This window comes from Halichoerus grypus, chromosome 10 (genome assembly GCF_964656455.1).
Source record: "Halichoerus grypus chromosome 10, mHalGry1.hap1.1, whole genome shotgun sequence".
Taxonomy (NCBI): domain Eukaryota; kingdom Metazoa; phylum Chordata; class Mammalia; order Carnivora; family Phocidae; genus Halichoerus; species Halichoerus grypus.
In genome coordinates, this window is record NC_135721.1 from 33,158,447 (window position 1) to 33,183,942 (window position 25,496).

Consider the following 25,496-nt stretch of genomic DNA (forward strand, 5'->3'; position numbering starts at 1 on the left):
AAATGCTGTCAGTGAGTCTCCTAAACAAGATGCTTTATTATGCCCAGATGATTTTTAATTCAACTCTTAGAGCATGCTTCTGAGTTGTTTTTCCCTAATAAGAGTTTTCATATATCCAGGAAATGCAAGCTAATTTTAATTTCCATCTAAGCAAATCAAAGAGGAAGATAAGCATGATCCTCCAAATAAAATAATATGATGTATCCCAAATTCTCATCTAAATGATAGAAGGCTGCTACTATTTTTATTTGTGAATGTGAATAAGCAAAAGTTGATTATACAACAGTTGGAAGGAAAGGATTTTTTTTAAAATTTCCATCATCTATTTACTTAATGTCATTATTTATATTACATTTAGAATGATTTTGTTAGTAGAATTCATAGCAAATATAATTCTCAAATGCTTATCTTCTCTAAATAGAAAGCAACTATGTTTGAATAATGATCATAGTCCCATTGGCACAATTCCTAATTTTTTATTCCAATTAATGATTATTGGAATACAAAGGTGATGGTTTTTTATAAACAGAGCTCTGATTTAGTAATGAAAATAAACACTCAGTATATCAATGTAGAAATTACATATTCATTCTAGTATAAACCATCAGAAGATCATTTAATTCATTCCCCAGGTTTCTATGTAAATGATGCAAAATAAATTATAGTTGATGATGTTCTTAAACATATCTAGTGGAGATTCTACTTTTTTTTTTTTTTAAGATTTTATTTATTTATTTTACAAAGAGAGAGACAGCGAGAGAGGGAACACAAGCAGGGGTAGTGGGAAAGGGAGAAGCAGGCTTCCTGCGGAGCAGGGAGCCCAATGCGGGGCTGGATCCCAGGACCCTGGGATCATGACCTGAGCTGAAAGGAGACACTTAATGACTGAGCCACCCAGGCACCCCAGATTCTACTTTCTTGAACAATAATTAGTTCTAGTGACAAATTTCTAAGAATTCTTAAAGAAAATAATCTACCCCTGGCTAATCTAAATCCCTTCTGAAATGTTAATCCTATTTTTTCTCTAGTGTCAAGAAGAGCCCAACTGGTAAAACTCTTTAAAAATGCATTTATCGGAACGCCTGGGTGGCTCAGTCGTTAAGCGTCTGCCTTCGGCTCAGGTCATGATCCCAGGGTCCTGGGATCGAGTTCCACATGGGGCTCCTTGCTCAGTGAGGAGCCTGCTTCTCCCTCTCCCTCTGCTGCTCCCCCTGCTTATGCTCTCTCTCTCTGACAAATAAATAAAAATCTTTAAAAAAAAAATGCATTTATCTTCTTCAGTATGCACCAAACAAGAGTGTGATATGAGTCAGGAAAGTAGCTTTTTTTTTTTTTGTCTTAGCTTCTAAGTTATGTAAGGATAAGGTGTGTCATTACATCTCCATAACCCTGGTTGAGACTATAGGTATGTAGATGTGCATATTTGTATACAATGCTTACATCCTGAGTTAGTTGTTTTGTTGTTGCTGTTGTTGTTTTTCATGGATACTTCACTTGAAAAAATCCTTTTCTGAGTGCCTTGAGTATAGCTGTTGGGTACATTGGAAAAGAGCTACAAAACATTACTCACAGTTATTGTCCCCCAAATAAGTAAAACAAGAGTTGGGAGGATTTAGAGTGTATCACTCTCAGAGTTTCTCCTCCACCAGAATTATTCTCAGAGAGTAAAAAAAAAAAAAAGATTACATCTATAACTGGAAAAAGTTTGATCATGAGGGTTTTTTTTTTTTTTATCCCCAGGAATTGAAGAATATATTACAACTACTTTGAAATCAGTAAGGTGGATTATTACCTAAGGTTAAACAAACAAACAAACAAACATCCAGAATTGAGCCTTGAAGGAAAAGCTACCTGGGATTTGAAGCCAATTTAGGATTCACAGAGGATAGAGAAGAAAATAAAGCTTTTAATGTGTATAGTAAAAACAAAAGAGGAGAGAAAGAATGACATATATCACATGAGAAAGAACACCTGTATATATCAGAAACTCTGTTTTGACTCAACAGGTTGCTCTACAATACTTCAAAGTTTTGGAATTTATTTAATACTTAAGTTTTAGCAATTTTAAGAAAGTTGGTATTTTTTTAAGTAATGTCTACAGCCGAGGTGGGGCTCAAACTCCTGACTCCAAGATCAAGAGTCGCATGCTCTTCCGACTGAGCCAGCCAGGCACCCCTGTATAATTTTAATTGTAAGTAATTTGTGGTTAATTTTTCTAAAAATTTTCTCCAGTGAGAATGAGCAACTAAAATATGCTGCCACCATCATGACACTGAATGTGTACTACAGTAATAGCTCCAGTAAAGAGAAATCTCACCACTAGAATATAGAAACCACAAGATAACTTATAACTGAGAAATGGCACTTCAGAACTGTAATAAATTTTAGGATTCTGTTTTCTATTTTTGTAAAAAATGTCATTGGGATTTTGATATGAATTACATTGAATCTGTAGGTTGTCTTTGCCAATCCATGAACACAATTTCTTTGTGTCTTTTTAGATTTCTTTCATCTATATTTTATAAATTTCAGTATACAAGTCTTTCACCTTCTTTGGTAAGTTTATTCCTAAGTATTTTATTCTTTTTGGTACTATTGTAAATGGGATTGTCTCTTAATTTCCTTTTCAAATGGTTCATTGCCAGTGTATAGAAACACAACTGATTTTTGTGTTGGGTTTGTATCCTGCAATTTTAATAAATTTATTTATTAGTTCTAACAATTTTTGGGGCAGTTTTAGGGTTTTCAATATATACAATCTAAAATTCATATGGGAACCACAAAGAACCCCAAATAGTCAAAACAATCTTGAGAAATAAAAATAAAGCTGGAAGCATTACACTTTTTGATTTTAAAATATTTGAAAAGCTACAGTAATTAGAACAGTATAGTGCTGGCATAAAGATAGACATGTAAATCACTGGCACAGAATAGAAAAATAAACCAAACATGTACAGTCAACTGACCTTCAACAGGGTACCAAGAATACATAATAAGGAAAGGACAGTCTCTCAAACAAATGATGTGGGGAAAACGGTATATCCACATGCAAAAGAAAAGAAGGACATACTCCTTCCCTTCTAGAGTCTTTGACTGGCCTAATAATTAAATTGATATAAGACAGATTAATGGTAAAAAAATAAATTTAATTTCATATGTACATGAGCTCATAAAAATATGACTCAAAGAAATGACCAAAGCAAACAGCTTTCATACCTTTTAGACAAAGAAATAATGAATTTTTGAAAAATTGACAAAACAGAGAAGTTTGAGCTTGGGATAGTAAATTAGCGAAGAAGTAACAAGGTTTGTTTATATAGCCTTCACAGGCTATATAATTCCTTACCTTTGGTAATAAAGATGTCTTTATTAAATTCCTTATCTTTAGTAATAAAGATGTCTTTCTTTCCTCTGGTACAAGGAGGGTACCTTCCAGATGGGAAATGTATTTCCTGCATTCAGGAGGACAAAGAAAGACCAGTGCATTTTTCTTGCACCAGCTGTTTCTTGAGTAACTTTAATTAAAAATAATCAAAATGCCAGGGGTGCCTGGGTGGCAGAGTCAGTTTAGCATCCAACTCTTGGTTTTGGCTCAGGTCATGATCTCAGGGTCCTGGGATCAAGCCCTGCATCAGACTCCATGCTCAGTGCAGAGTCTGCTTGAGATTCTCTCTCCCTCTCCTTCTGCCCCTCCTGCTTGTGCTCTCTCTCTCTCTCTCTCAAATAAATAAATAAATCTTTTAAAAAAATAATCAACATGTCAAAGTGGAATATTTTTGGGTAGCTTGCCCTGAACCCCATCACACTGTAGGCAAAAATCAACTCAATATGGATTAAAGGCTTAAATGTAAGACCTGAAACTGTAAAACACCTAGAATAAAACATAGGGGAAAACCTTCAAGACATTGGCCTTAACAATGATTTCTTGAATATGACACTAAAAACACAGGCAAAAAAATCAAAAACAGACAAGTGGGGCTACCTCAAATTACAGCGTTTCTGTACAGCAAACGAAACAATCAACAGAATAAAAAGGCAACCTACAGAATGGGAGAAAATATTTCCAAACCATATATCTGATAAGGGGTGAGTATCCAAATATACAAGGAACTCATATAACTCAATAGCAAACAAACAGAAATAACTAGATGAAAAAAAAAAAAAAATGGGCAAAGGACCTGAATAGACATTTCTCCAAAGAAGACATACACAAGATTAAGAGGTATATGAAAAAATGTTCAACATCACTAATTAGGAGGGAAATGCAAATCAAAACCATAATCAGATATCACCTCACATCTGTTAGAATGGCTACTATAAAAATAAAAAAAAAAAGGATAGCAAGCGTTGACAAAGATGTGAAGAAATTTGAACCCTTGTACCCTATTGGTGGAAATTTAAAAAGGTTTTTCCACTATGGACATTCCTCAGAAAATTTTAAATAAAGCTACCATAAGATTTAGCAATAATAATTTAAAAGAACTGCAATATAGATCCTGAAGAGATATTCACACTCACATTCAATGCAACATCATTCACAATAGCCAAGATGTAGAAACAAGCTAAACGTCCAATGACAAATGACTGGTGAAAGAAACTGTGGTATGTACACAGAATGGAATATTGATTGGCCTTTAAAAAAAAGGAAATGTTACCCATATGCAATTAAATAAATGAACCTGAGGACACTATGTTAAGTAAAATAAGCCAGTCACAAAAGGACAAATATTGCATGATTCCATTTATATGAGAAATCTAAAATAGTCAAACTCACAGTAGCAGAGAGTAGAATGGTGGTTTCCAGGGTGCTGGGGAAGGGGGCAGTGGGAGTTGCTGTTCAGCAAGCATAAAGTTTCAGTTATGCAAGATGAATAAGTTCTAGAGATGTGTACAACACTGTGCCTGTAGTTAACAATACAGTATTGTACACTTTAAAACTTTAAGAGGGCAGATCTCATGCCAAGTGTTCTTATCACACACACCCACACAGAACTGTAATACAACCCATTTACAGCAAACCTAATTATTATAAGAAGATATATATATATGCACATGTGTGTATACATATACATGTGTTATATGTAGAGCTAGAGTTCTGAATGTGCTTCTTTTATGTTTCTTAGAAATGAAAATTGAGTAGTACTTTTTGAAAATCACAACAGACTCAAGCACTGACTTTTGACATATGATTGGTAGCTCTTATAAACATTTCTAAGAGAACTTATAAAAGGAACAGACATTCAGAACTATATTTCTACACACAAGTATATACACATAAACATATATGGAAAGATATATATGTATACACAACATACACACATATATGTAAATATACATATATATGCTTGCACATATATAAATGCATACATATAAATGCATATATATAAATGTACATACCACAGGTCAAATCAAAGCTAAATGAAATAAATATCACATCATAATATGACATTATAAATGACATAAATATCCCCTTCACCATGCTCTGTCCTACTAAAAGGGGCATTTTTTTCAAGTTTTTATTTTAATTTCAGTTAGTTAGCTTACAGTGTTATATTAGTTTCAGGTGTACAACATAGTAATTTAACACTTCCATACATCACCCTGTGCTCATCACAACAAGCATATATGTATGTGTGTGTGTATATATAGGTACATATATATACATATATATATGAATATATATATGAATTAGTGTTTTTGTATTCTTTGGGTAAATACCCAGTAGTGCAATTGCTGGATCATAGGGTAGTTCTATTTTTAACTTTTGAAGAACCTCCATACTGTTTTCCCACAGTGGCTGCACCAGTTTGCATTCCTACCAACAGTGCACAAGTATTCCTTTTTCTCCATATCCTTGCCAACACCTGTTGTTTCTTGTGTTGTTGATTTTAGCCATTCTGACAGGTGTGAGGTGATATCTCATTGTAGTTTTGATTTGCCTTTCCCTGATGATAAGTGATGATGAGCATCTTTTCATGTCTGCTGGCCTTCTGTATGTCTTCTTTGGAGAAATGTCTGCTTATGTCTTCTGTCCATTTTTTAATTGGATTATTTGCTTTTTGGGTATTGAGCTGTATACATTTTTTATATATTTTGGATACTAACCCTTTATCAGATATGTCATTTGCAAATATCTCCTCCTATTCCATCAGCTGCCTTTTTGTTTTGTTGATTGTTTCTTTTGCTGTGCAGAAGCTTTTTATTTTGACATAATTCCAATAGTTTATTTTTGTTTTTGTTTCCCTTGCCTCAGGGGAAATACGTAGAAAGAAGTTGCTATGGCTACAATTGATGTCAAAGAAGCTACTGTGTTCTCCTCTAGGATTTTTATGGTTTCAGGTCTCACATGTAGGTCTTTAATCCATTTTGAATTTATTTTTGTGTATGGCATAAGGAAGTGGTCAAGTTTCTTTCTTTTGCATGTTGCTGTCCAGTTTTCCCAACACCTTTTGTTGAAGAAAGTGTCTTTTTCCCATTGGATATTCTTTGATGCTTTGTCCAAGATTAATTTACCATATAATTGTGGGTTTATTTCTGGATTTTTCATTCTGTTCTATTGATTTATGTGTCTACTTTTGTGCCAGTACCATCCTGTTTTGATTACTACAGCTTTGTAATAATAACTTGAAGTCCAGAATTATGATGCCTTCAGCTTTGTTTTTCTTTTTCAAGATTGCTTTGGCTATTTAGGGTCTTTTGTGGTTTCATACAGATTTTAGAATTATTTGTTCTAGTTGTGTGAAAAAATGCTGTTGTATTTTGATAAGGATTGCATTAAATGTGTAGATTGCTTTGGGTAGTGTAGGCATTTTAACAATATTTGTTCTTCCAATCCATGAGAATGGATTGTCTTTCCATTTCTTTCTGTTGTCTTCAGTTTCTTTCATTAGTGTTATAGTTTTCAGAGTACAGGTCTTTCATATCCTTGGGAGGTTTATTCCTAGGTATCTTATTATTTTTGGTACAATTGTAAATGCGATTGTTTTCTTAATTTCTCTTCCTCCTGCTTCATTATGAGTGTATAGAAATGCAACAGATTTCTGTACATAGATTTTGTATCCTCACACTTCCTTGAATTCATTTGTCAGTTTTAGCAGTTTTTTGGTGGAGTCTTTCAGGTTTTCTATATATAGTATCATGTCATCTGCAAATAGTGAAAGTTTTACTTCTTCCTTACCAATCTGGATACCCTTTCTTTTTCTTGTCTGATTGCTATGGCTAGGACTTCCAGTACTATGTTGAATACAAGTGGTGAGAGTGGACATATTCATCTTGTTCCTGACCTTACAGGAAAAGCTCTCAGTTTTTCCCCATTAAGGATGATGTTAGCTGTGGGCTTTTCGTATACGGCCTTTATTATGTTGAGGTATGTTCCCTCTAAAGTTACTTCATTGAGAGTTTTTATCATGAATGGATGTTGTTCTTTGTCAAATGCTTTTTCTGCAACCATTGAAAGGATCATATGGTTCTTATCCTTTCTCTTGTTGATGTGATTTATCTCGTTGACTGATTTGCAAATACTGAACCACCCTAGCAATCTAGGGATAAATCCCACTTGATCATGGTGAATGACTTTTTAATGTATTGTTGAATTCAGTCTGCTAGTATTTTGTTGAGAGTTTTTGCCTCTATGTTCATCAGGGATATTGGTCTGTAGTTTACTTTTTTAATGGTGTCTTTGTCTGGTTTTGGTATCTGGGTAATGCTGGCCTCATAGAATGAATTTGGAAGTTTTCCTTCTTCTTCTATTTCTTGGAATTAACTCTTCTTAAATGTTTGGTAGAATTCACTTGTGAAGCCATCAGGTCCCAAACTGTTGTTTGTTGGGAGTTTTTTTATTACTGATTCAATTTCTTTGCTGCTTATTGGTCTGCTCAAATTTTCTATTTCTTCCTGTTTCAGTTTGGTAGTTTAAGTGTTTCTTGGAACTTATCCATTTCTTCTGGGTTGTCCAAATTGTTGGCATATAGCTTTTCATAATATTCTGTCATAGTTGTTTGTATTTCTGTGGTGTTGGTTGTTATTTATCCTCTCTCATTTGTGATTTTATTTATTTGAGTCCTTTTTCTTTCTTGATAAGTCTGGCTAGAGTTTTATCAACTTAATTAATTTTTTCAAGAACCAGTTCCTGGTTTCATTGATTTATTCTATGGTTTTTTTAGTTCCTGTATCATTTATTTCTGCTCTAATCTTTGTTATTTCTGTCCTGCTGGCTTTAGGTTTTGTTGTTGTTCTTTTTCTAGCTCCTTTAGGTGTAAAGTTAGGTTCTTTATTTGAGATTTTTCTTGCTTCTTGAGGTAGGCCTAGATTGCTATAAACTTTCCTCACAGAACCACTTTTGCTGTATCCTGGAGGTTTTGGACAATTGTATTTTCAATTTCACTTGTTTCCAGTACTTTTATTTCTTCTTTTATTTCCTAGTTGACCCATTCATTGTACAGTACCATGTTATTTAACCTCCATGTATTTGCATTCTTTCCAGATTTTTTCTTGTGGTTGACTTCTAGTTTCATAGGTGTTGTGGTCAAAAAATATGCACGGTAAGAGTCAGCTGACTTTTAAAGCTCCAGGCTCCAAGTCCTACTAGTTTTACAAACTCATGGAATTCAGTCTCTCTGGTTTTTAGAGCCAAACATTATGGGGATTAGTCTTCCTCATGTGAGCCCCCTGGTAGGAGGGCCCATTTCTCTGCCCTCTCCCCACACCCTCCTCCCTCCCTCCTGCGAGCAACCTCCCTACACCTTCCTGATCTTCCTAAACTTTCAGATGCAGCTTCTTCTCTATATTTAGTTGTGGAGTTTGTTCTGTCAGTCTTCCGATCAAATTGCTCTTCAGTTTATTGATTTCGATGTGGATGATATCTAGTTGTAAACACGAGATGGGGTGAGCTCAGGGTTTTCCTATTCCACCATCTTCCCAAGCTCCCTTCTAATAGAGGCATTTTTTAAACATTCACAAAAGCATAACAAAAAGTAGTGTGAATAACTTTTCTTTATGACACAATTAAAATGACATTCATTTTAGTCATAAATTTTGGCTGACATTGAATTTTATGTTTATGCATCTAAGCTCCCAATCCTTATGTTTTTATAATCTATTTCTATATCTAATTCTGCTATAAAACTCTGTTTTCTCTTGGTATAGGAATTTACATTTTTTTAATGTTTGTAGTCTTAACTTAGTCTTTCAGGCAACATATTTATGCATTCATTTCATTTACTTTTGAATATATTCTGCCTAATTTTGTCAAAAATCCCAAGAACATCTTGGAGAAAAAGTAGACCATTTACAAAATGAGAACACATGCATATATTTGTCTTGAGGTCATAAAATAATCTAAGCATAAACCATAAAGATGCTGCTGATCAATTTTTAAATCTTTCATTTACCCACACAATTTATTTAAGGAGCTTCATGGTATCATTACACATGATATAGATGAAAATTCCCTAGATAAGAATTTATGAAGTTTGTTAAGAATGATAGTAGAGCTTTCCTCTGATAAGACCAGCCACATCAAAACTTTGATAGGTTTTTGTGGGTAAAATACTTTGAAATTTCTCATGTGTTCTGAAGGCAGGACACTGAGCTATAGACTAATTGTTAAACAGCTCATTTGTCATATACTTGAATATCATAATAAGGACAGACCTGGGAAATGACACATACCATGTGCCACCTTTGAAATATTGCTATTTACTCTTTATTTTAACCATTTCCTAAAAAAGAACTATTAAAGGAAACCATATGGTGTATACCAATTGGTTAAGTATTACTGTAAGCATATTCCCCAGTAGGCAAGTCTTCCCTGGGGTCCTGGGCTAAAGTAGACAGAAATGTTAGGTCTGGTGGTATGATGAAGTCTAAGAGGTGCTAGCTGTGTGCATATCAAGCACTTATCACATTTCACAATCTCCAGCCCACTAAACATAAGAGATGAAGGTGGGGAGGGAACTGTGCTAAAGACTGCAATCACAGGGGCGCCTGGGTGGCTCAGTCAGTTAAGTATCCACCTTTGGCTCAGGTCATGATCCCAGGGTCCTGGGATCAAGCCCCACATCAGGGTCCTTGCTCAGTGGAGAGCTTGCTTCTCTCTCTCTCCCTCTGCTGCTCCCCCTGCTTGTGCTCTCTCTCTCTGTCAGATTTTTTTTTTTTAATCTTAAAAAAAAAAAAAGATTGCAATCACAATCTCTGCCCCAGTTCAGAAATGTATCTCCTCTGGGACCCCATCTAATGATCTAAATGTCTTCTTGTGAGACTTAGAAATCTTATGATAGGCTACATGCTCCAGTTAGCACTGAAAAAGTTCCCCAGTGGCTTTTGGAATCTCCAAAATCTTGGCACAAACATGATAGCTTAGATTCAAATATTTCTCCCCAACATTCAGCCAACACCAAGACTGTTTAAATTCCGAAACACTCAGCTTGATCCATATAAATCTAATTCAACCACAAAAGGAGACTATGCATTGCTCTGGCATAAAGGAGAATGGAAGATTACATAAAGCATCAACAATGCATCACAAAGGCACAGTCTCCCAAAAGGGAAAAGAGAAGGAAAGTTGGGCTTTCAAATCTCTGTCTAGTATAATCATCACATTTCATTTCCCAAACACACTGGATCTCCAACATTTTAGTCCATTAGCATAGCAAGAAGGGTTCCATTCTTTAGCCAGCCACTCACCAGTCCATCCATATCTCCACACTCAAAAGGCCTTTCATTCACACATGCACATACCATACCCATATATTCCTACATCTCCTCCAGTAACTCATTCTCTTCTCTCTGCCCCGGTTATACCATACCAACTTTCAAAACCATTCAGAAGGCCACCAAGAAACCAAAATGCTCCAGTTAACGGTAACAAACTTGAAAGAGAACATTATTATTCTGTTAGAAGTCAGACTTAAAAGAATCCTGATCTTGGTTCTCCCTCTAATTTAGACAATGCTCTTACCATTTGTTTCCTTTTTTAAAAAAATGTGCATTCAAATAGGGATGTGTGGTAGAGATGGCTAGCTCTCTACCTCTTTCATTGTTGCCCTACTTCACTCAGGGCAGTAATGCACCAGCTAAATGACAGTGTTCCCAGATTCCTTAACATTCAATATCGTGAAGGGATTTAGTGCTCAACACTGAAAGAGGATTGCTATGTGGAATTCCATGGAGGTTTCTTAAAGGGCTCTGACTGAGCTGCTAATTGCTCCCCTTTTGTCCTCCTCCTTTCTTTTGCGTTGCTTAGAACACAAACATGATGACTGGAATACCTGCAGCCATCTTAAACCATGAAGTGACAGTGGAAGCCATATTCCTAGACAGTGGAGCCAAAACACAGAAGTGTCTGGCTCCCCAGTGACGGAGGAATGGCCACCCCAGCCAGGGACATCATACCTCCAGACATCTTTCACTGGGGAAAGAAACAAACCTCTATTTTGTTTAAACCTCTTTTGCTTTGGATTTTCTGTTATATGTAACTGAACTTAATCCTATCTGAAACAATGTTACGTTTTCTTCTGACTTAATTATATTAAGCCCCTAAGTGCTGACTTATTGACATAACTATTGTCCAGAAAAATCATATTCACTATAGAAATATAAAGTTATTCAATAAAAGATTGAGTAGTACTTCTGCAAAATCATAACAGACTCAAGCGCTGACTTTAGACACATGATTGATAGCTCTTTATAAACATTTCTAAGAGACATTACAAAAGACATTCAGTACTCTAGCTCTACACATAACATTGCTTAAATGAGGCCCAAAGCAGACCTCTGATAAAATATGAGGTTAATTCATTTGTTAATACATTGTCAGCATCTTTCTCAACATTTTAGTACATTTTCTATCCATTTTAATAGTTACCTTTTTAAATTTTAATCTCTCTATTCTTTATCTATATTTTCTTTTTAGATGTCATTTCTGCTAAAATTCTGAAATGAGGTATGAGTCACACAGACCTAACTCTGTTAACTCAACTATGCCAAAAGCAGGAACACACTGCTTACATACCAATTAGTTTTCCTGAGTTAAGGCCCTGAGCCTTGTTCAGTAACATTCTTCTCTCTGGAAGATGCACACTGAGATGTCCCTCTGTAAAATACATGTGATCAAAGACTGGGACCTGGACAGAAAACAGGAGGCCAGAGAAAGGAAATGTTTTGTTGAGAAATGCTTTGACAATTAGGATTGAATATTATTAATGTTCCACAGAAGCACTTCTTGTATTTTAGAATACAGGCCTCCAGGATAAGTACAGTGAAACTCACCAATCTCTATTTCTGATCTCTCAAATGTGCAATTCCTTGACATTTTGTCCTTGACATCCAGAACTGGAAAATGAGCTTGATTTAACTTGAGAAACTTGAGTTGTTGAAGCCTAAAAACTATAAAATCTACATCATCCTGTAGAGTTGGAACATAAGACGTGCTTATCACCCTATCAAATTTTATTTTAGTGTTAGTAGTCAGTATGAACCACTTCCTCCAAATTAGAAACATTTCACTGATTTTATAAAAGCATCTGGACTAAGATTTGGCATCTAAACATGTTCATATTTCCCACCCCAGTACTCAGCTCTAGCATCTTCAAGATGCCAATGCTATACACAGAACAAAACCCTTCAGATACCTCTCGACTTCCCCCACTTTCCCAGGATTCAACCAGTGAAACAGAACAGTAGGAGATATATAATATATTAGACAGTTATTGCAAAAAATTGGCTCACACAATTGTGGGTGCTGTCTGGGCAAGTGTGAAACCCACAGGGCAGGCCATCAAGAAAGACAGACTGGAACTCTCAGGAAAGAGAGAAGTTACTGTCCACAGACAAATTTTTTCTTATTAGGGAAGACTCAGCTCTTAAGGTCTTTCAGCTGTTTGAGTCAGATCCACACAAATTATCTAGGATAATCTCCCTTACTTAAAGTCAAGTGATTATAGCCTTTAATCACATCGACTGAATACCTTCACAGCAATACCTAGATCAGTGTTTGAATAACTGGTAAAGACCATCACACCCTCCTCCACAAACTCTTAGGCAGTTAGGTAGAGGGGTCACCCTCTGCCCTGGATTTTTATCCCTGTTAACAAATACTGACAATACAAACAGACTACAGCTATTAGAAGTCCTGATCTTCACCTTCTCACAGAGTGTTATGTAAGAGGGTTTCAAGAACCTGTCATTGCACACGTCACTTTTCACTTTTTTATCTTCTCATATATGCTTTAGTCTCCATGACTAAGATGACTGTGTAGTAAGTACCCAGTTTAATACTATCCCAACTGAGACCTATGACACAGGAAAGAAAACTCCATGTCCTATGGAGTAATTTTCTCAACTGTTATTTCAAGGAGGAAACAGGAGAGCACAGCAAAGGTGTGACCTGGTTTCAATCCAGCAAACTGGTTTGACTTTCCTGGAGGCAAAGGCCATCAAGAGTCATGCAGGTTCTCTGACCTCCTCTTTTCCCCTCTTCTTTTGTCATTTATCACAGCAAAAACACACCCATTTTTATCTTGTACCTGCTATCCCTAGGGCTCTTAGTCTGCTTTCCTCACAGAATCCCAGCATTTTTAGCCAAAATTGTTGCATCCTGGGGCAAAGGAACAGAACCCTTAAACAATGACAATTTTACTCTAAATAAAAATTTGCCATGACAAAGGTTCAGTGGTTGAGTTAGAATTTCAGGGTTGAGGAAGAAAAGAGGAGAGGCTTTTTAAAAATATTAACAAGGGGGTTAAAGTAGTGAAGTTTATCTTCAAAGACAGGCTTGGGTCTAATTTGTTTCCTTTATTAATTATATGACCTTTGAAAAGTCTCAACCTTCTTATGTTTCAGCTTTCTTGCCTATAAATAAGGGGAAGAGACTGACTTCTCTTACAGTTCTATTTTTCTTTGATCCTATGGACATAAAGCAGCATAACATGGAGAAGAGCTGACCAGAAAAAGTATAGAAGAGTAATTTGAAGTATAAAGTAGAATGAAATGCTCAGTCTGGAAGGAAGGAAGGAAAGGGAGAAGGAAGGAAGAAAGGAGAAGGAAAAGAATAAAGAATGAGAGAAGAAAAAGATGGGGTACAAAGGTAAAGTATAAGAACATACAGGTACATACAAGGAGAGAAAGGTGGGAACTGTGGCAAACTGGAGAGTTCATGGCCCCTTATAAAAAGTAGCTACTATTCATCTCTACCCAACTGCTGGTGTGGGAAATACAGATCTAATGGTGCCAGGTTTTAGAATTTTTCCAAAAAGCCATAAATTTCGATTCTTATCTGACAACTCCTAATTTTTAAATGTGGACAAACTAGTTCAATTTTTAAAGAACAGTATGCAAAACAAACACAATATATAATAATTTTTAAGTAAAAACTATTGCAAAATAATGCATTAACAACAAATATCAAAAATTGCTTTTTTATACATTTTAAACAGCTTTATTGAAGTATAATTTACATACCATAAAACTTATCTCTTTTATTTATTTATAATTTTTTCAATTTTAATTCCAGTATAGTCAACATATTAGTTATATTAGTTTCAGCTGTACAATATAGTGATTCAACAATTCTATACATTACTCAGTGCTCATCCCAATAAGTGTACTCTTAATCCTCTTCACCTATTTCACCCATCCCCCCACCCGACCCCTCTGGGAACCATCTATTTGTTCTCTCTATTTAAGAGGCTGTTTTTTGGTTTGTCTCTCTTTTTCCTTTGTCCATTTGTTTTGTTTCTCAAATTCCATACATGAGTGAAATCATGTGGTATCTGTCTTTCTCTGGCTGACTTATTTCGCTTAGCATTCATTATACCTTCTAGGTCCATCCATGTTCTTGCAAATGGCAAGATTTCATTCTTTTTTATGCTGAGTAATATTCCATTGTGTATATCTACCACGTCCTCTTTCTCCATTCCTCTATGGATGGATACTTGGGTTGCTTCCATAATTTGACTATTGAAAATAATGCTGCAACAAACATAGGGGTGCCTATATCTTTTTGAATTCGTGTTTTTGTATTCTTTGGATAAAAAACCCAGTAGTGGAATTACTGGATCATATAGTAATACTATTTTTAATTTTTTGAGGAACGTCCATACTGTTTTCCACATTGGCTGTGCCAGAAACTATCAAAAATTTCAATAAAGACAGGCTCTGACCCTGCATTTGCACAATTCACATCCCTGGCCTCACCCCAATCCTGGCTCTGTACCCTTGATAGCCTCTGGGTTAAAGACTTACAACAGGGAGCCTGGTATCGCCATAAATGCAAATAGAAAAGAGGAAGAAAAGCAGGATTGGGAGTGGAGATAATGAATTCAACAGCAGGCATTTTATCTGAGGTGCTATGTGGGCATCTAGATGAAGGAGACTCTAAGCATTTGAGAATAAGGAAGTGATATCAGTAAGTGGAAAAATTAATACTTGGTGTCTGTTATATGCTGGACAGTCTACATATATTACCTCATCTACCAACAGTTGTCAAGATGACTCTTTAATTATGAGGTTTAATCTCCATTTAAGATATTTTTTAATGGATATTAAGGTCATGGCCCCAAGATCATACAAGTAGCCAATAACACAAATGAGCCTGTCTGAATTCCAGATCTGTCTGACGCCAAAACCCATCCTTGCCAACAAACTGTGCTGCCACGAGAAAGACACATACAATTGCATGTCATCAATAAACCTTGAGATTGGATGAGATTGCCAGAGAGCGTAAATGACCCTTGCTGTTCATCAAGGCTGTGTTAATATCCTAGTGACCCTCTCAGGGATGGGGGGGGCCTTCCCTCTTGCTACTCTCAGGACTGAAGCTGTTCTTTGGACTGGAGCCTTTCCATCCACTAAGAAATTTCCCCTGCAGCCTTCTGGTCTGCAAGTATTATAGCCTCTGAATTCTAAGCTCTACTCACATGTAAAGACCCCTGGCTCTCTTCCATATTTACTCACACCACTGCAGCTTTGTTAAAAACTACAACCTGTTTCCACACTCTTTGGAACCTTGTGACTTGACCACCAGTTTCTCTTAGGACTTGCATATGAGTCCCTACATTTTGGCAACATTTAGTTTCAGGTCATAACTCTTACCAAATGTTCTGTTAATCAGGGCAAACCTAGCCATGTCTCAAGATAGGACATCCCCAAATTTCTGGTTCAGTCTTACTTCCCTAGCATTTCTTACACAGGTGATTGACTAAAGAAATGAATTATTTGTTTCTCAAATAAGTTTTTATCTTCCTTCTCCACTCATTTCTTACAGCCATGTCTTTCCCTTAGACCATCATATTCCCTCCACTACTCCAGTATGAATCTTATCCATACTTCTAAGAGTAGCTTATATTTTACTGCCTCGCCAGTAAATGTTCTTTCACCAGCCCAGTCTGAATCAATCACTCTATCTCTGAACTACGACAGTATTGATTCATTGGACACTCATGTGCCATTTTTAATCAACAACATATCAATCGTATCTACTTAACTAGAAGGAAAGGGGCCAATGTTTTATGCTTTGTTAATATTCCCAAAACTTCACACACATTGTAGGGGCTCTGATAAATAGCCACTGAGTGATGTGTTTCTAAAGCATGGAAACCTGAAGTTTTAGTCCTGTATATTCCTGACTGCCCTTAATTTCTCTCACTGGCCTCTTATTTCTAAAATAGGGATAGCATTATATGAAATTCCAGGGGTATTATGAAGAAGAATATAATGAGGATATTTTAAAAATATCTACTGATATATTTTCCTTTTTGATCTCTTTCCTAGCAATCCTTAATCATTTTCTGCCCCAGTTAGGAGAAGGCAAATCCACCTAAGAAAATAGAAGGATCTGACTGAAAGAAGTCCCAATGAGATAAGAGGAGAAAGAATAAAGCCCTTTTGACCAAGGGAAAAGGAACCAAATAGAGAAAGAAAGGGAAAAGAGCTTATTCACGAGTGTCCTCCCATCACCTGCTTTGTTCCCAAAGTACCCTCAGCACCAGGGCCAAATCTAAGGAAAAGTGGTAGGAAGAGCCCAAAAATGCCAGAGAAACCAAAAGCAGGTTTGTGCCATCATTCCCATCTGGGACTCTAGAAGGAGACCACCTTGAAGAAGGCTGTGCATTAATATAAAGCAAATATAGCAGAGTCGGGATGCTGTGTTTTGGCCTATGTCAGGTATGGAGAGGGTGCAGAACTCCCAGCAGGTCCCAGAGAAGATGTAAAGAGTAGCTGAGGGTTCCAGCTGGTGAGCTCACTAATAAGATTCTTGCAGGAAGAAGACAAGGGATTCTGTAATAGAATATTTATAGGAGAGACCATCTAAGAAAATGAGCAAATTGGAGTCTCAGCCAGAATCAAAGAAAGTACTACCAGCAAGACCTGAAGACAAGAAAGCGTCCACCATTGCATCTTGACCGTGCCAAAGAAAAAAACCAAGAATCACACCAGACATGGACCATCATGAGCAATGAAAGAGAGCAATCACACCAACTTTATTGTCCAGAGACCATTAAGATACACAACTCGGACAATAAAAAAAATTTTAAATAAAAAAAAAGATACACAACTCGGGTGCCTGGGTGACTCAGATGGTTAAGCATCTGCCTTCAGCTCAGGTCATAATCCCAGGGCCCTGGGATCGAGACCCACGTCTGGCTCCTGGCTCGGAGGGGAGCCTGCTTCTCCCTCTGCCTCTGCCTCTCCCCTGCTCATGCTCTCTCTTTCTCTGTATCTCTCTGTCTCAAGTGAATAAATAAAATCTCTAAAAAAAAAAAAAAAAAGATAAACACCTCAATGGAAGAACAACAAATGTGCATGGGGCTCTCATTTAACACCATGTGGGAATTGGTTCTTCTCCATTTCCCAAGATAAGAACAGAAAAGTCTTGAACTATTTGTCAATCTCCTCTAAAAAATTAGTTTTGACTAGGGAATAATGGAATTACTTTAATTGACAAATTAAGTTTCCCTCTCCCTTTGTGAGATGAAGGGCTTGAGGGCAAATGAGAACAGTGATAACATAAAGAAAGATAGATAGTTTTCTTTACACATTTGAATTATGATGGGCCCGTCTTGACATATATCTCCCCTCACAATAAATTTACAATGAATATTTTGTATTAACTTAAGAAAGCAACTTATGCTACAAAACTAAGGACAGTGCATCACTAGACGTGCTTTAATCACTTATTTTCCTGACTGCCTTAAAGTAGGTTAAGAAAAAAATCTTCCCCAAGTAAGAAAAGAAGAAAAATCATTATGACACGAGACTTAACTGAAATTCTGCCCTATTAGATTTTGCTAAGAAGAGAGAAGTGCCAGACGAGGGGATTTCAGGGATGAGTTATTATATTTGCAAACTGGTATAATGAAAATTACCTAGGCAGTACCATGAATTTAAATGAACTGTGTGATTTTTTTTCTTAAGTTTTAATATAAAATAATTGTTCATTTCTTCCAAGTAATAGTTAAGGTTGCTGATTCTTTTGCATAAATCAATATGCTCTGAACAATAAAGCTAATAGCCCAGTAAAGCCACCCAGGCGTCCCTAAAATGTAGCTATGTAGCTGTTTCCAGGGCTTTATTCCAGGGGCTAAACAGCAGTTTCTATTTCTAGTCAACTGCTGTCTTTATCAAATTACTTCCTTGACTCAGGGACAGCTTTTTAAGACATCCTCTAAGGGAAAACTTTAATTTCTCATCTTTGTTCTTTAAGAATATAGTTTTTAAAGTAGTAGGATTGACTACTGTTATATTTTTGAGGGTTTTTGATAATATTAAAAACAATTATGTATGTGTAAAACTAGTACAAAACATAGTGACTTTGTTATTCATCATAGAAACATGCACGGTCTTACTAATTTCACTAAGAAAATGTTATCGTATTTCATAGTTATCTAAGGTGTTAAGTTCTTCTTTTTTTTAAGATTTTATTTATTTATTTGACAGAGAGAGACACAGCAAGAGAGAGAACACAAGCAGGGGGAGTGGGAGAGGGAGAAGCAGGGAGCCTGATGCGGGGCTGGATCCCAGGGCCCTGGGATCATGACCTGAGCCGAAGGCAGACACTTAACAACTGAGCCACCCAGGCGCCCCTAAAGGGTTAAGTTCTAATATAAGCAAACAAAAGTATTTTAGTCCAATGACAAATAATTTGTTTTTAACCTTGTGTTCTTAGTTACGTAGCCTTTCCAAAAAAGAGATCCAAAGAAACAAATATAAGAAAGCACAATGAAAGAAAAAGCTTCTACTGAGAATGGGGTTAACAGTCTCAGAATTTTAGATTATTATGTTAAATATATCTTATTAGATATAAGAGGGTAATGCTAATAGATGTTCACCCCTCAGCTTTCTCTGTGCAACAAAATCACAAAATGTGTTCTTAATGAATAAAGCACACTGGTTATGTTTATCTGACATGAAAATGGCTTAAAACATTACATGGAGGGGCGCCTGGGTGGCTCAGTCGTTAAGCAACTGCCTTCGGCTCAGGTCATGATCCCAGGGTCCTGGGATCGAGCCCCACATCGGGCTCCCTGCTCCGCAGGAAGCCTGCTTCTCCCTCTCCCACTCCCCCTGCTTGTGTTCCCTCTCTAGCTGTGTCTCTCTCTTGTCAAATAAATAAATAAAATCTTTAAAAAAAACTATTATGTGGAAAGTTTTAACTAATAATCCAAAAGCACTTTAATCAAAAAAATATTTTATATCTAATTAAAGTACATTGTTGCTTATTCTTATTGTAACTCTTTAAAAAGTTAGAACAAATTGATCATTATGAATTCTGATGCCACAGTAATTTAATGTCCTATGAAATTTAAACCAGATTTGTTTTCTGTTCTGTATATAAGCAAAATGAATTAGATGAACTCCATGATTCCCAAGATTATCTGCTGGTTTACCTAAGATTTTCATGCTAGAATTCAGTCATAAGGCATATCATTTATCTCAAAAATTTCTTAAAATACAGAGCAATTGTGGCAGACACACAGATTGTATGAGCTCAGAGTAACCTGAGACTGGAACTGTCCCTCTGGCATTTTCCCATTCTAAAGATGGAGTGGCTTGATAATCCCTTTGGTTTCTAAATTGATTGAGGATGGTCTGAAAGAGAACTGATTTAATTCCTACCCTCTGGTATAGCCTCGGAGCAGTCCCTTAGGGAGAGAGAGCATCAGTCCAAACCCAGACCCCAGGACATTCTGATCCATCTCCAAATCTGTCTAGGAATCCCAAGACACTTACAGGGAAGTTACCAAAGCCCAGCTCCAACAGGGTATGACTAATTATTTTTTAACAATTTAAGAAGGGGTATATGTGTTTGTACACATACACATACACACATACATACAACTTAATGATAAGTTGTCCACTATGAGTATTCAATTTTTTATTTGTAGAATGAAAGGAACACACTAATGATCTCTAACCCTTTGCCGGTTTAAAAATTCTATGATTCCTCAAATTAGATCCCTTTCTCCCCAACTCCCTTTAAAATGGTGATGGATGAGACATAAAATTTTTCAGTAAGAACAGAGTACTAAAAGTTTGCGTAAAAAGCTAAAAATCTAAAAGGTGTATTACAAAGAAAAAAAGTTTATATTAGGCATAGAGTTTAAAGGAATAAATAACATTAGTTGTTAAAATGGAAAAAAATCATTGTGAACGCAAGGCCTTAGGGACAATTTTTTTTTGCATTTCTGTCATTAAAAGTAACCCAACTCAAAATGTTTGCTCATCAACATTCATGCACACCTCCTTGAAGCAAAAAGACAAGGAAACTTGGAAGATAACCAATCCCAAGTAAACTCTCATGAAGGAAATGCAACACCTTGTTGTGGTTAAAAAGCAGGAACATTTTCAAAACATATGTGATATTGGGTGACTAAAGAGACATCAGCTGAGAATTTTAGGCAGTTCTGCACTGGAGAATTCAGAAAAGATGGGGTTCCAATGGGATACAAAGGGAGCACCTTCCACAGGGTCATAAAGGATTTCATGATCCAGGGTGGGGATTTTGTTAATGGAGATGGTTCTGGGGTTGCCAGTATTTACCAGAGGATGTTTGCAAATGAAAAACTTTAAACTAAGACACTCAGCTCCAGGCCTGCTTTCCATGGCAAACAGTGGTCCCAGTACAAATGGCTGCCAGTTCTTCATCACCTGCTCTAAATGTGATTGGCTGGATGGGAAGCACGTAGTGTTTGGAAAAATCATTGATGGGCTTCTAGTGATGCAAAAGATGGAGAATGTCCTCACAGGCCCCAACAATAAGCCCAGGCTGCCTGTGGTGATCTCACAGTGTGGGGAGATGTAGTCCAGAGCAAGACTGATCAGGCCTTCTCTTGCTCTGGGTGACGATCTTGAGTAAAATAATCCAGATTGGCCCCTGTGTTTGCTTCCCTGCCTGCTGCAGCCCTTTTTGATCAAGAGACCTTGGAAATGTCACAGATTCAGAACCCAAGATTTTCTGTTTAAGTTTGCAATTGTAAATAAAGATTTGTTTTGTTTTGGTAAAAAAAAAAAAAAGAGGGCACGTACTGAATGGAGCACTGGGTGTTATACGTAAACAATGAATCATGGAACACTACATCAAAAACTAATGATGTAATGTATGGTGATTAACATAACATAATAAAACAAAATAATAATAATTAATAAATAAATAAATAAATAAATAAAAATAAAGGAACATCTTACCGGAACTATCATTGGCTAATCTGCAACCATCCAAAAGTGAAGAATAGTCAATTGACCAAACCGAATAATCAAATGTCCATTATGTTATTTTTTTTAAGAAAATTAACATAAAACTACACAAGAAGAGTGATCCTAGCAGAATAGAATAACTCTGTATTAATTGTAATACTAAGCGATATGTTAATATATGTGAGTATTCTGTTTATTAATTATATAATACATGCAGATGTACTGTCCTCATCCTGTGTAAACAGGGTAGATACAAGGAATTGGAGTAAGTCATACTGTCCCATTAATGGCAGAAGCTACTCCAAGAGCAAGAAAGATTCACCACTAGTGGGCCTTTCCAATAACCAGGTGAAAAGTTGATCCAAAGTTACTCAACATTGCTGGTCATGTACAGCATAGCAACTGTGTTCCAAGATGATAAATTAGCCAAATATCCTAAAAAAGAGATGTTTTTATGTAATCTTCATCCCTTGTCCCCTGGGAGATGAAAACTTGATGGTCTTACTAATTAAAATAAGGTGTTAATATATGTATTAAGTATAATTTTCCAGTAATACTTACAAAGGAGGTCAAAATATAACAATTTCAGGACAATGTATATAACATTGTCTAAATGGAACTTAAAGAACATACCATTTGGAGAAAAACATCAAGTTCCAAACAACTAGAGCCTACAAAAAAGGGATATATTGAGTTTTTTAAAGCCCCATTGATATAGCAGCTACATTCCTATTAAAAAAGGGCCGAGCCCACAGCATGTCATCTCAGATCGGGGAAATTGCAATTGGACTCTAATAGCTAATAATTCAAAATCCCAATAAAAAAGCAGTTGCTTGGTAATTCAAAAACCTATAACCTTGGAAAGTTCAAGGTAGGATTTCTAACCCTAGGAGGGAAGATATGACAATAATAGTATGTTCTAAGCTAATAAAGCAGTAAACTGAACTTCATAGAATCAATACCTCTGTAATTCATTTAATAAGTTTTATAAGAATTTTGGCAATGTTTGTGCCTTTTTCCTGATCTTTAAGGTATTCAAAGCTGTTTTTAAAATATGACCTTTAAGCTCTTAATTTTAGATAGGAGAATTTGATTAAATAGTTTTGTAATCCATGTTTTTGTCTCTGTAAAATTTTAACTTGATAAAGGTATAAGTTTTAATGTGTATATAATGTCTAAAAGTTTAGAGCTGTGTAGTCCAATATGATACCCACTAGCTACATGTGCTATTTAAATGTAAACAAATTAAAATTAAATACAATTAAAAATTCGGTTGTTTGATCACACTAGCCACATTTAAAGTGCTCAGTAGCCATAGGGCTGATGGCTAGCATATCTGACAGCACAGATATTGAAGTATTAGCTTATTTTTAGATGTGTTACTTCGGATATGGATTGACCAACTATATTTATATAAGAGGCTCAAAAATACAGTGGTTCACTCAGCTCAGTCAAGAAAGAAGTTCCTTTCTTTCTTATCTAACAATCTAGAATTGGTGGGTGGTCCCAGCATAGGATTGGTAGGTAGAAAGGCAAGTTTAGCCCATGAGGTCTCCAAAAACCCAAGTCCTTCTTTCCTATTTTGTTGTTCCTTAGGGTGCTACCCTATTCTGCAGGACTGGAACCGCACGTCTTTATCTGCATGTTCCAGTGTCAGAAGAGGAAGAAGAGAAAATGAAGGGCAAGATACTTCTTTTACAGAGAATTTGACAGAATGTTGCACACATTACTTCCATTCACACTTTGTAGCCCACATCTGGTCATTATGGAGGCTGGAAAGGTGGTCAAGTTGTGTGGCTATATGCCCGTCTACAGCTTGGGCCACGGCAGTGTTATTTCTAAAAAAGATAGGACAATGGTTATTGGAGAACCACTCTTCCACAAGGGAACACTGTTTAATGGATTTATGGTGGGGAGGGGGGCATGTGGAGATTAAACAACATTTAAACAGTAGAAGATGTTCTCCTCACTCAACAGTCTGTGGAAAGTAAAACTCCAATCAATAGCCATTCCACTGGTTATATAAATTCTACTACTAATACATTTTGTTCTAGATGAAGTAATGTAAACCAGTAATAGAAAACTTACAGTTTCATTTAGAAACTCACTAAAAAGAAAGTTTTACTATCTTGGCTATTATAAAATAAATATTAGCATTCACTTTTAATTCAATTTCTTTATAGGGAAAAAATTCTTTAAAGAATGATGCTACCTATAAAATCTGTAAAACAATGTACTCAAGTCAACACTGCATAATTATTAGGTCATAGAACACTCCAGCCAAAAACAATAGTTAAACTACATATATAAATAAATTTAACAATATGACAGGCATGTTTTATAGATTAAACTTAAGTTAAAAAGTAAATGTTTTTAATATTTGATTTTGTGCATGAACTAAAAAAGGACATTATTAAAATACACTAAAATAAAATTCACTCTTCTTTAATAAAAGATGATTTGCTTTTGAGTTTCCATCCTAATCATTTTTAACCTGCCAATGAAAGTGGTATTATATAATAGTGGTTTATATACTTACCTTCTAATTGTGAAAAATTACTTCTTAAAACCACATATACTGTATATTAAACATTTAAATTACATATTTTAGGCAATAGAAATTAGCAAAAGGATAGTAAAAATTACAAGATCACCACCATCTTTTAAATTGCATCTAAAAATTCAAAAATGTGCTTCATAATTGTTGACAGTAATTTCTTCTGATATGCTTTTGCTCAAATGAAAATGTATGAAGAACTTTAAGAACAAATTTCAACTGTGGGCTGAAAACATTTCAAAAATCAAAACTGATTAATTTTGCATCAATAATAAAAATTTCTCAGACCAGTAATTCCCATGTGGTGCTAAATTATCTTGATCAGAGACCCCTAATACTGGCAAGTCAATGTTTATGTTAGTCAACAGCATCTGTAAGACAATTGTGTGCATTTCATTACCTATTAAAGTGACCTTAAATAATATGTTAAATGTACTATTTGTAAAGCAAATGAATTCTATCTTAATTTCTTCATCATTGGATTTAAGCAGGCAGTTTGAGAAATCAGTTTCAACAGCAATCAAATATTTTCCCTTCTTACTTCCTCTTACCAACATCTAAGAGGAAAGAGTACAAGATGAGGGTAGAATCCTCTCAAGCATCCTCATCCTTTCTTTCTTCATTGTCTATTATTAGTTTTTGAATATTTTCCCTTCCGACCCATATGGCCCATTTACATGCACATTTCTAATCTGTTAGGATTAACACCAACAATTTCCAACCCATTCAAGAAATAACATAAAGCAAGGAAGAGTGACATTTTATAATGATTATTTTGTATCTGTTCTACAGCTTATTTAAGAAAAAGAAAATACTTCACTCCTTATTCCACAATATGAGTCATCAGATATCTTGCAAAATCCTTAGAGTATAGAATACTTTAAAAAGCTGGATTCGGGGGGTGGGGAGGAAAGCAGAAAAAAATCTCTAAAACTGCACAAAAGAACTGACAAGAAATTGAAAGCAATCCTCAGAGGCCAGAAATGACAAGCAGAATCCAGAGAGAGAACAAAATGCTTATGTTGGTACCTGTCATGGGAACATCTGCTGATCCCAAGAGGCCTACATCTTCATGCTTACCAGGCTGTGTGACTAAAGAACAGGGATAAACCTAGGGACTAAACCAAATGGGAAGTTGGATTAGACTCTCATAAAAAAAAATAAATCCCTGAGAGCTGATATCTTAGTGAAAGAATGAACTGAAATTTTTTAAAAGACTCCATACTGCACAAGGAGAAGATAAAGATAC

The 25,496-nt window shown here is 35.8% G+C and overlaps 1 pseudogene; it reads left to right on the plus strand.

Moving 5' to 3' along the window:
• The window catches only part of LOC144379320 (peptidyl-prolyl cis-trans isomerase H pseudogene), a 36,775-nt pseudogene extending 15,265 nt beyond the window's left edge, over positions 1–21,510 (plus strand).
• Positions 21,511–25,496: the final 3,986 nt, after the last annotated feature.